The sequence below is a fragment of the Sciurus vulgaris genome (assembly GCF_902686455.1).
Source record: "Sciurus vulgaris genome assembly, chromosome: 12".
NCBI lineage: Eukaryota > Metazoa > Chordata > Mammalia > Rodentia > Sciuridae > Sciurus > Sciurus vulgaris.
The window spans coordinates 19,619,543-19,630,561 of record NC_136473.1 but is presented as its reverse complement, the minus strand read 5'-3'; the positions used below and the strand labels follow the sequence as shown (position 1 = coordinate 19,630,561).

Sequence of the window (11,019 nt, the reverse complement as noted above, 5' to 3'; positions counted from 1 at the left end):
TTGTGCATGAGTGGGCTCGAGGTAGATGGAACCAGGGTGCTGAAGGCCTGGTCTCTGAGAAACTCCCCTCTCAGACTCCTCGAATTTGCCTAGGGCTGGCTATGTCCCTCTGCCACAAGCCGCTGCCCCACCCCTGTCTCCGCGGGAATTGAACTCATGTGGCAGTGGAAGGTTCTTTAGGTGCATTCAGAGACTCGTGCAGAAGAAAAGTAAAGCAAACCTGCATGCCTCCAAACCCCTCTCCAAGGGCTGGGGAGATAGCTCAGTTAGTAGAGTGCTTTCCTTGCAAGCATAAGGCCCTGGGTTTGATCCCCAGCACTGCAAAAAAATGAAAATAAAAACCAAGTCCCTCTGCGATGGCCCCGACTCACCTTTATTTTAATATTCCTCTGGAATTCGTAATTCATTTTACTATTTAATTGCAGACTAGAATAACATTTAAGAACATTTCTATTTTTACTTTTTTAACCGGTCATGGACTTGTCTCAACATTTTTACAGTTTTCCCCAGGTTAGAATGACACGTTCAGCAGCTGTCCAGATACCTGAGACTGAACAGTTTTCTGAGGTCGCCTTCCCCTTTCCTCTGCCTCATGCTAGTGGTGTTTCTGCTGTTCCTCATCCACCTGTCCTCTGTACTCCTCTTCCTCAGTAACTAGTCATCTGGGGCAGCAGCAGGAGCCTCAGCGGGTCCACACCCCCAACTCTCAGGGCTCAGAACCGAGAGATGTGTCCTTGGCCGTCCTTACAGCCCTGGTGTTACTCCTCATTGTCTGGGACTGCATCCAGGGTGCGAGCACCCAGCTGCCTTTCAATCTCTTCCTGAGTCTTGGAAGCAACTGAGTTGCTGTCCATAGGAGACCCAGTCTGAGGCATGGCTGCCCAGGCTCCAGCCCCAGCAGGCCCAGAAGGGAGCCCCATGCCTGCAAAGGTAGAAGTGGGCACCACCCTTGTCTGGTGAGGGCACATGTTCACCCAGAAGATGAACAACTGCAGCCAGGTAGAAGAGGGAACACCCTTAACCAATTCAAGAGGAGGAGGTCTGGACACTGCTTGTGAGTGATCTGCCTCTGAATATCAATCCTCAGCAGCTCCATCTGCTTTTCACACCAGGAAAGGGCTTGCAAGCGTTCAACTGGCTCAAACCTAAGTAGCCTGTATATTTTGTGAGTATTGAACAGTTGCTTAGGGGCTGCAAACAGTGGTTTGAATAGCATCCTCTTCCATCTTGAAATTCCACTAAATGATTAGAGTTTCCTAAGTCAATCTTGAAAATGACCAAGAATACACTTGGAAGGACTCCATACCCCAAAACTCCTCTGCCCAACACTGTTCCACAGTTCATTGCCAGAGTGCTCACAGCACCTTCTCTTTATTCCAGGCACCCCAAAGTGTTGGTCTGTTGCCCGCCTGTACCCGGGAAGTTACTGCCTGCACTACCTCCTCCTGGTTTCACCTAGCCTGCTCTACTGGATGCCCACATGCACTGGCTGCTTCCCTCCCAGGTGGGGTTTCAGGGCTTGAATGTCTCCTCAGATCTGAGGAATGCCATGTCACAGGTGTTTGATGATGTCTGGCACGTGTCTTGTGGGTATCAATGGGATCTTCCCTGATAGAGATGCTTTCTGCTAAACTGGAGACTGCTGGCTTAAACCAACATTGCCCACATTTGGGCCCTTCTAGAGTTTGCCAAAACCACTATAACACATCATTTTTTTTTTTCAATATTGAAAAAATTGTTATTTATTTGATAGATAACTTCTAAATTAATATAAAGAAATGACAATAACTTGTATATAACTAATTCAAAACATATTCACTAAGCACCAAGTAGAACAGTTTCCTATCTTTTCACCAAAAACACCTTTATCTTTGAAAGACTGCTTCAAACTTAGTTTATTTAGGTTTTTAATCAAGAAACCTAAAGCTGCCAATCGGAGCTTCTAATTAGCATAGAATGATCAGGTTAAACCCTTATGAGTAAAAAATAACTTAAATTTTGACCTATATATTCCAACCAAGGGGATATGCTGATCTCAGGCTGATCAACACAGGTCATAGGTCCACAAGACAAATATCATCCTCATAGCACACAAAATGAGTCATACACACACACACACACACATACACACACACACAAATATATATATATATATATATATATATATATATATACACAAAGTGAGTACAAAGTATCATGTAAAATACATGTTGTGTACATTCAAGGGGAGTAATGCCTATTTCCCATGAGCTTACAACGCAGCAAGGGGCACAGAAACAAGTACCATAGACTAACCCACAAAATAGTGGAAGAAATGAAAATTCTGTGCCTTGAAATAGAGTGGGGGCTTCTCGACCAGGTGGCATCCAGGCCAGACCAGGAACATGAGTGGATATCAAAGCATGTGGGGAAGGATCTTCCTTGTCAGAGAGGACAAAAGAGTCACAGACCTACCAACTAGTCAGAAGACAATGGAGTGTCTGTACCAGCTGAGGGGATGTAATCTAAGAGAAGCATACAACAGAGAACGGAAAACCTCCTCCAAGAGGGCAAAATACCTTCCCCAGAGGAGCCGCATGCTCTCTATGGAGGTGAAGGAGCCCAGGATCACGCCGCAGGTCACCCTCCCCGCAAGGCCCTAGTCCCTGGGAATCAAATTCATGAGCAAGAACCTTCCTTCACGTAGACTGCCTTTTCTGCAAAAAGTAAAACAAAAACACAAGCAAACAATACAAAATTCATAAGAAAAAGAATCAGGCCAAGCTTTGACCCCCTTGTACTTCACCTGTGTCCCAGCTGTCATGCTGGAGACTGGGTTTGCTGGTTACTCACACATCTAGCATATCATGCTCCTAATACAGCTCCCCTCCAAACAGTCAACACCACACAACACAAACTCACCTAAAGGCAGCACCAACTTAAGCATCTACTGTGATATTACTACACTAATAGCATATTTTAACCCTTCTGACCCATTTACAAAATATCTGCACTACTATGGAAGTATTACAAACGTTGCATTAGATTCCTCTTCTTGGGGTAGTTCAAAGTCTTGAGACAGCAAATTTACATATTTTTCTCTACTACCATGAATGGGTAGTAATTGTAAAAGGCCTAAAACCAAACTCCTTCTCCCTGATTCTGGAGTATTGTAATTTTCCGCCTAAGATAACAAACTAGCAACTGGAAAAAAACTACATAAAAGTCATATAAAGATTTTAAAAACAAGCAAAAACCAAGAAAGAATCTGTGTCATCAAACTAAGTCTAAACTTTGCTACAAGCAAAACCGAGCCTCACTTGGTTCACCAAGCCATAAGCATTTTATAAACTAATCAAGTAATTAACAGCTCATAAAAATTGGAGACATTTTTAGGTGGAAACAAAATTAACACCAACTCATTCCCAGGCAAATAATTTTTCTAAAATGCCACGCCCACAGAGGTGTGGTGAAACTGTCTGCAACAGGCTACCTTGTAGGCCAGACCCCTCTCAGGTATGCTTCAGAGGCGCAGGGATATTGGCAGAAGCCTGCTGCAGGTAGGCCAAGGAGCCCTGAGGGACTTGGCTGGCTTTCTGTGCTGCACCTTGATGTCCTCCAGCACCTGCTTTGTCAAATGCTTCTGCACCAGCGCTGTCTTTCCCCTGCAATTCATTCCTTAGTGTGGAGCCATCCTCTTTGATAACTTGCTCAGGTTTCTGGACAGATGACCGCAATCTTTTCTGCAGGAAAAAAGCATTCTGTCTGTCTTGCAATATCTAGAAACTTCTGGATACATTGATCAACACCAGTTCGAATTTCTTCCTGATCGGTGCCATTGACATAATCCTGACTCATGAGAGAAGCGAGGCAAGACTCATTGACGACTCCAACTCATCCACCAAGGTGCTGCTAGAAGTTCTTGGCGTGCCAGGCGCTGCCTGGACAAGGGAAACCTGGCCCAGGAGTCCTGGCAGGGGTGGCGGGTGGCCCCAGAAGCTGCCCTGAGAACATACCCCCCAGCGGAGCCACCATGTTTGGGATCCATCATTTTTTTTTTCCCTAAAAAATAAATATTTCACATAATATAAATGTTTGCACAATCTAAATGTTTTGCATTTTTATACTGTATTAGTAAATAGGTTGTTTTTAAATGCATCTCCTGGCTATTCTGCAATTTGGAGACAGATTTAAACAAAGCATAGAAGTAGTCAACAGTGACTTCCAATAGCCAAGAAGGTGTGCATGTTTGCACCAAATATTCCAAGTCTGGAAGAATAGCTTCTCACAGTGATCAGAACTTTCATGCTTGACTCTGAATGATTGTACTGGAAAATACCGACTCACACCCCTGAAATGGCTGCATTTTAAAGCAAGTTTCGAAGTGTTATCACAGTTCCAGAATTGTACCATGAATGTGTAAATCTGTCTCCCTGGCCATTATCCAGGGCACATTAGTAAAATGTGTTCTCTGCCATCCTAACTTCGCAATCCCAGTTCCCAAAGGATATTCCTCCAAATAAAGCTTCCAGGAGTGTCAGTTATAACGACATATTCACAAGTACGGGATGGAAACGGATTGGTAGACATTCCTGACCAAATGTGCCCTTAGAATGCCCTGGCAGCTCCAGCAGAGAGTACGAGCTGTGTGCCGAGTGTTAGGCCTGGCCATGTTTCATGATACCACGCTCCCCTGTGTGGAACATACTCCACGCACCGCCTTCCCTGGGCCATCCCTGCTCTCGGTGAAACAGAAGAGTGGCCTAATTGATAAGGGGCCAGTTATGCTTGCAGGCCCACTTTGCCACACTAGGGGCAGGCTTTGCCCAAACTATTTGGCTGCAATGAGTGGCACGCATGTCCCAAGTTGTTTGAACAAGATGTTGTTGTCCTGACCTGGAGTTTCCAAGTTTGGGCACATGCTCTGGAGTCCACGTTGCTCATTGTAGAGCTAACTCCTGAATCTGCACAGAGGGAGAGCTGATACCAGGAGACACATGCAAGGGAAACTGCTGGGCTTCCTGCACGACTGTCAAAGCTATCCAGTCTTGGGTTTTAAATGGACATATTTCCAAGTGGAATGGCTCAGGTGCTCCCCTCCCCACTTGTATGAGACCCATGTGTAAAATTATATAGTCCTAAGGATTTGCTACTGCTGGTGATGCTAAGCATTACCATGCCTATTTAATTGATCTGCACAAGTTGTGTTGAAAACTTCAGTATTTTAATGATTATATCATTGACCCAGGAATTTCTTTGTGGTCATTAGATTTCACTAGTTATTAAAATGTATCTATTTTTTGTTTGTTTGTTTGTTTGTTTGTTTTTGCAGTGCTGAGGATCGAACCCAGGACCTTGTGCTTGCAAGGCAAGCACTCTACCGACTATCTCCCCAGCCCTAAAATGTACCTATGTTTTTAAAGGTCATCGCAAACAAGGCCAGGAGAGAGTGGTCCTTACCAAAAACATGTGGAAAGAAGTCAGGCCGCAACTGAGAACTCCTCCTTGATCTGCCTCAGCGTTAAAAGACCTGCATATGCCCTCAGAACGACTTGGCTCTTGGTGACACTTTGGTGTACACCACTAAGAAAACCAAAACTGCTTCACAGCCCATTATACTTTTAAAAACACTTTCCAATAGCCATTTAAAAGGAGTGTTAATTTCAGCTCTCAAAAAAAAATTAGAAAATAATACATCACTTTATCTTATGTTTAAATTCTTAACTACATTTTTTCTGCGGCCAAGTTTTCCCTTCTGTTCCTCTCATTCAGGTGCTGCTTGCAGAGCCCTGGCCTACCTTGACTACTCTGAGCAAGGCCGGAAACTCCCCTTCTCATTCTTCTTTCCCACTGTCGCTTGGCTATGTTTGCCTCTGCCTTGGTTGATAGGAAGATCTATTCAGTATGTGAATCTTAAAAGAACTCTCAATGTGACCCTGCATCTTATAGAAGAAAAAGTAGGTCCAAATCTTCAACATGTTGGCTTAGGAGCAGACTTCCTTAACAGGACTCCCATAGCACAAGAAATAAAAGCAAGAATCAACCACTGGGATAGATTCAAACTAAAAAGCTTTCTCTCAGCAAAGGAAACTATCAGCAATGCGAAGAGAGAGCCTACAGAGTGGGAGAATATCTTTGCCACTCATACTTCAGATAGAGCGCTAATTTCCAGAATATATAAAGAACTCAAAAAACTCTACACCAAGAATTCAAATAATCCAATCAACAAATGGGCTAAGGAAATGAACAGACACTTCACAGAAGATCAATAAGCAATCAACAGATATATGAAAAATTGTTCAACATCTCTAGTAATAAGAGAAATGCAAATCAAAACTACCCTAAGATTCCATCTCACCCCAATTAGAATGGCGATTATCAAGAATACGAGCAACAACAGGTGTTGGCGAGGATGTGGGGAAAAAGGTGTTAGGAAAAATAAAAAAATGCAAAATACATCACCAGATGTTAGGGGCAGTTGTGGCTCGCTGATAGCTCCCAGAAAAAATGCTCCGCAGACAAAGAGATCTCACAAAAGGGATTTTATTTATGCGGTCTGCTCAGGGAGAAAAGAAGGGGCGAAAAAGAGAGAAATGGCGTATGACTTCTCCCAGATATTGAAATCTCCCAGGCTGAAAGGAACCAATCACGGAGGAGAATTCTTGCAGGCTGACTGATGAACCAATAGCATGTTAGGACGTAAGGTGGGAGGCAGGAAGATGGCGGCAGTGTAAGCCGGAAATTCCTGTAATGTAAGAGGTGGGCAGAACGCAGATTGACAGGTGGTGGGGAGGCCGGAAATTCCTGTAATGGGAGAGGCGGGGGGCTTCATACCTTACAAAAGGTACATTCATAAATTGCTGGTGGGGCTGCAAATTAGTGCAGCCACTTTGGAAAGCAAGATGGAGATTCCTTAGAAAACTTGGAATGGAATCACCATTTGACCCAGCTATCCCACTCCTTGGCCTATACCCAAAGGACTTAAAATCAGCATACTACAGAGATACAGCCACAACAATGTTCATAGCTGCTCAATTCACAATAACCAGATTGTGGAACCAATCTAGATGTCCTTTGATTGATGAATGGATAAAGAAACTGTGGTATACATATATACAATGGAATATTATTCAGCCATAAAAAATAATAAAATTATGGCATTTGCAGGCAAATGGATGAAATTGGAGAATATCTTGCTAAGTGAGATAAGTCAATATTAAAAAGCCAAAGGATGAATGATCTCACTGATAAGCGGATGATGACACATAATGGGGCATGGGAGGTGGATAAGAATGGAGGAAGGAGGGACTATATAGAGGGAAAAGATGGGTGGGAGGGGTGGGGGGAAGAAAAAAAATAACAATGAATCAAAAACTATTACCCTAAGTAAATGTATGATTACACAAATGGTATGCCTCTACTTCATGTACAGAGAAACAAGATGTATCCCATTTGTTTACAATAAAAATAAATTGAAAAAAAGAACTCTCGATGTGATTTTCATTGAAATTGGATTCAAAGAATTTAGTTTACTGTATCATCAAGTTTTTCTTATCTCTCTAGGTTAAATTTCCATCTCTAAATGGACAAACCTAGTTTGTTTCCAGAAAAGCTTAATTATTTTGTATAAATTCTACTCATTGCTTGATATAGTTAGAGCTGGGGTTTTCTTTATTCATTGTGTTGGTATGTTTTTTTTTCCATGAACAGTGTAAAAGATTGTTTTCATATTTGCATGTCATTTTATAACTAGAGTGAAAAATGTTCTTAAGCTACAGCTTTGTAAAAACAAGAAAGAGTTGACAATTTCTAGCTAGCACTTAAAGAGGCACAAAATAGTAGAGATTTCAGCAGAAATATTTCATAGCAAAGAATGGTATGTGATGCAGATGGAAAAAATAGGTAATAGGATTATTTGTATTGAGGGATATCACTAAAAAGAAAACAAAACAGTCATAGTTTCCCTCAGTTAAATTTAGTCAAATTTTCCAGTCATTACCTAGATAATAGGGATGTCTTCCAAATTGTTAATATTTTGTACATCTCTCTGCTTTATGTACACAAGACTGATTTCAAATTCTGACCTCCAATCTCCATCTCTGTTAATGAACCAGGCTCTTCAGACATGGCCCAATATGCCAATCCCTGATGTGATGGGTTTTGCAAAAGAAAGTTTTATTAACCAGGCAGCTAGATTAGAGGAGGGTGAGTCTCAGGCTTCAAGTCAGTCTTCCAAAGACAGGGTTTAAAGGTGCTCATGGGGTGAGAAATATAGAGCATCAGAATTGTGGGGGATGGTGATTGGAAGCAATGAAAGGACAGCGTCTTCATGGTCCACCCGTGAGTTCATGAACTTCATGGTGCGTCACACTACACATATTAGGAAAAATGGTGGCGGGGGTTGGGGGTCCACCGAGAGTGAAGCTGTGCACCCTCTGAAATCACAAGGTCATTCATTCATTGGAAAATGGTGTAGGTTCAAATGAAGTGTGAGTAAATTCCCCTACTAGGAGTTGACAAAAGTGACCTCCCAGCACATAAAAAACTCCTTGAACAAATGTTAATCACAACAAGCACTTTAGCAGAGCATTACTGAACAGGAAAGCTCATGGCCTTATACTGTTTAGCTAACCAAAGTTTTAACACTCTAAAATGTGTTAAAGGGCTGGGGATATGGCTCAGTTGGTAGAGTGTTTGCCTCACAAGTACAAGGCCCTGGGTTCAATCCCCAGCACCGCAAAAAAAAAAAAAAAAAAAAAAAAAAAAGTGTTAAAGGGAAGTAGTCATAAACAGATAAAGCCCTTTTTGGGGTTTCCTGCCCCGTGTTAAAATGACACATGTGCCCTTGTGTCCCTCTATTCTTCGACATCTTCTGCTTTTAAAATGTAGATGACAGTTTTGCTTTGCTTTTACTATCTCAATCCACAATTTGTGTCTCTCAGTTCTTATTACTTAAAAAAGCAAAAATCTGTTGATTTCATATGCCACTGAAACTGGTATAAAGCAGAAGCGTATGTAGAAACTCCTTTTAGTTACTTGATTCAGTCAGGGATTCCAAGAGCACTATCCTTGATATTTTTATTGAAAAAGGTAGGAGTTGGAGCAGGCCCACAATGGGCCTGCAACAAGAGCTAACAGAAAACCAGCTAGCCCAAGACTCACAGGTTGCTCAACCATTTATTGATCATTTCAAAAGGTAGGCAGAAGAAAAAGAGAAACCAACATTGCCAGTTTGCAGTAACACACTGAATGAACCAGGAGATAGATTCTTTTGAGTCAAGTCTCCAAATGAAAATGCAGTCTAGATGATGCTTTGATTACAGCCTGGGAAGACCCCGAGCAAAGGACTCAGCCAAGCCCTGCCCACTCCTGACCCACAGAAGCTATGACTTACCGCATGTTGTGTCTTCTAGATTGTTTTCATATTCTGATTTGCATCAGAGTAAAACTTATATAGTAATAAATTATATCTACCAGAAAAATAAAACCTTACCATCTACATAGTGCAAAATATTGTTTCATTTGAAATTTCAACAAAACATTCACCCTTCTTATCCCCAGTTTATCCAATGTCCTTCTTCAGCAGGTACAGGAAAATAATTAAAGCCCTAGGACATAGAAAACAAAAGTGACACTATTTAAAGGTGGTGCTTCTATGTAGAAAACCCACAAAAACTTACTAAGAAAGTATTCAAATAAGAAAAAAGAGTTTAGTAAGAGAACTTAGTCAAAGTTCATTGTAGTCTTTAGCTTTCCATGACTGTAACAAAGTACTTGAGACAATTAACTTTAAAAGACAAATGGTTTGTTTTGTTTTACAGATTTGCAGCTTTCTGTCCATGGTGGGCCCAGTTGCTTTCAGGCCTGTGTTGAGGCGGTAAATCATAATAATGTAATGGAAGTAATGGATTCTATAGTGGAGTCCATTGCTCAATTTCTGATGGCCAGGAAGTGAAAGAGCTTGAGGGTGAACCTGTGTCCCACAAACCTCTTGAAGGGAGCAACCCCTATGATCTAAAACTTCCAACCTAGCCCCATCTCTTTGTGGTTTCCATCACATTCAAATACTAAGAACTGGAATAACAAACCTATAGCACTTGGTCTATGAAGGACGTTGAGATCTCAGCTACAGCATGAATACAAAAATGGCAATTACATTTCCATAAGCAAAAAATTGAAAATGTATAAAATGATAACATTTCTTATATGAGATCAAAGGACCTGAGAATAAATCTAAAAAAAAAAAGTAAAATGTAAAGAAAAAATTTTAACATTTGAGAGATTATGAGATTGACTATTAAAGCATAATAGTTTGGGGAAAATCAATATTATGTCTTTTCCCTAAATTTTTTAATAGATTCAGTGTTATCCCAATCAAAATCCTTTCTATTAAGGACTTGACATGTTGGCTACAATAAATGTATGGCGCCCTTTCCTTTTTTTTTCCTTCCTGAACATATAAATCAAAATAAAGTGGACAAAGTATGGAAACACAGAGAGGAAGCTATCATAGGTCAGAGTGAGGTGTCTGATCCTGGATGAAATGAGGAGTACCTAAGAGTGGGAGGCAAACCACAGCATGGAGTTCACCTGAGAAGATGCTACGGAATGTGAAATCCCAGAATGAACATCAGGAGGCATCCACATGAGGGTGGAGGAATTGCCCAAAGTGGATTCCCACATCTGAGGGCAATCCATCACCTAAATAAGAGTGAGACATGGCACAGGTGGTCTGAGAAAGGATGGAGGGAAGAGGGCGACACATAGGAGGGAGTGTGGTGGAGGCAATCTGATGAGCTTTGGATTCCAAATAAGTCAATACTCTAAGGATAAACATGGCCGATAAGTTACCATTCCAAGAGGAGTTACAGGGCTGAGGTGTAGCTAGTGGTCTCTTGCTAATCCTGCAAAAGGGCATCAGGTCCATTCCAAAAAATTAAACAGAAAAGATGAAAACAGTGAATGGAGTTACAAACACTGCAACACTATGAACATTGGAACCCAAGACTCAATGACTCCAAAACAAAATAAAGGTAAGGA

The 11,019-nt window shown here is 41.6% G+C and overlaps 1 pseudogene across 1 annotated transcript; it reads right to left on the bottom strand.

The window, feature by feature from the left end:
- Positions 1 to 3,491: 3,491 nt before the first annotated feature.
- LOC306641520 (mediator of RNA polymerase II transcription subunit 28-like) lies at positions 3,492 to 4,014 on the bottom strand (annotated as a pseudogene). Its single transcript has one exon. The product of its transcript is annotated as a mediator of RNA polymerase II transcription subunit 28-like (transcript).
- Between the last annotated feature and the right edge of the window lie 7,005 nt (positions 4,015 to 11,019).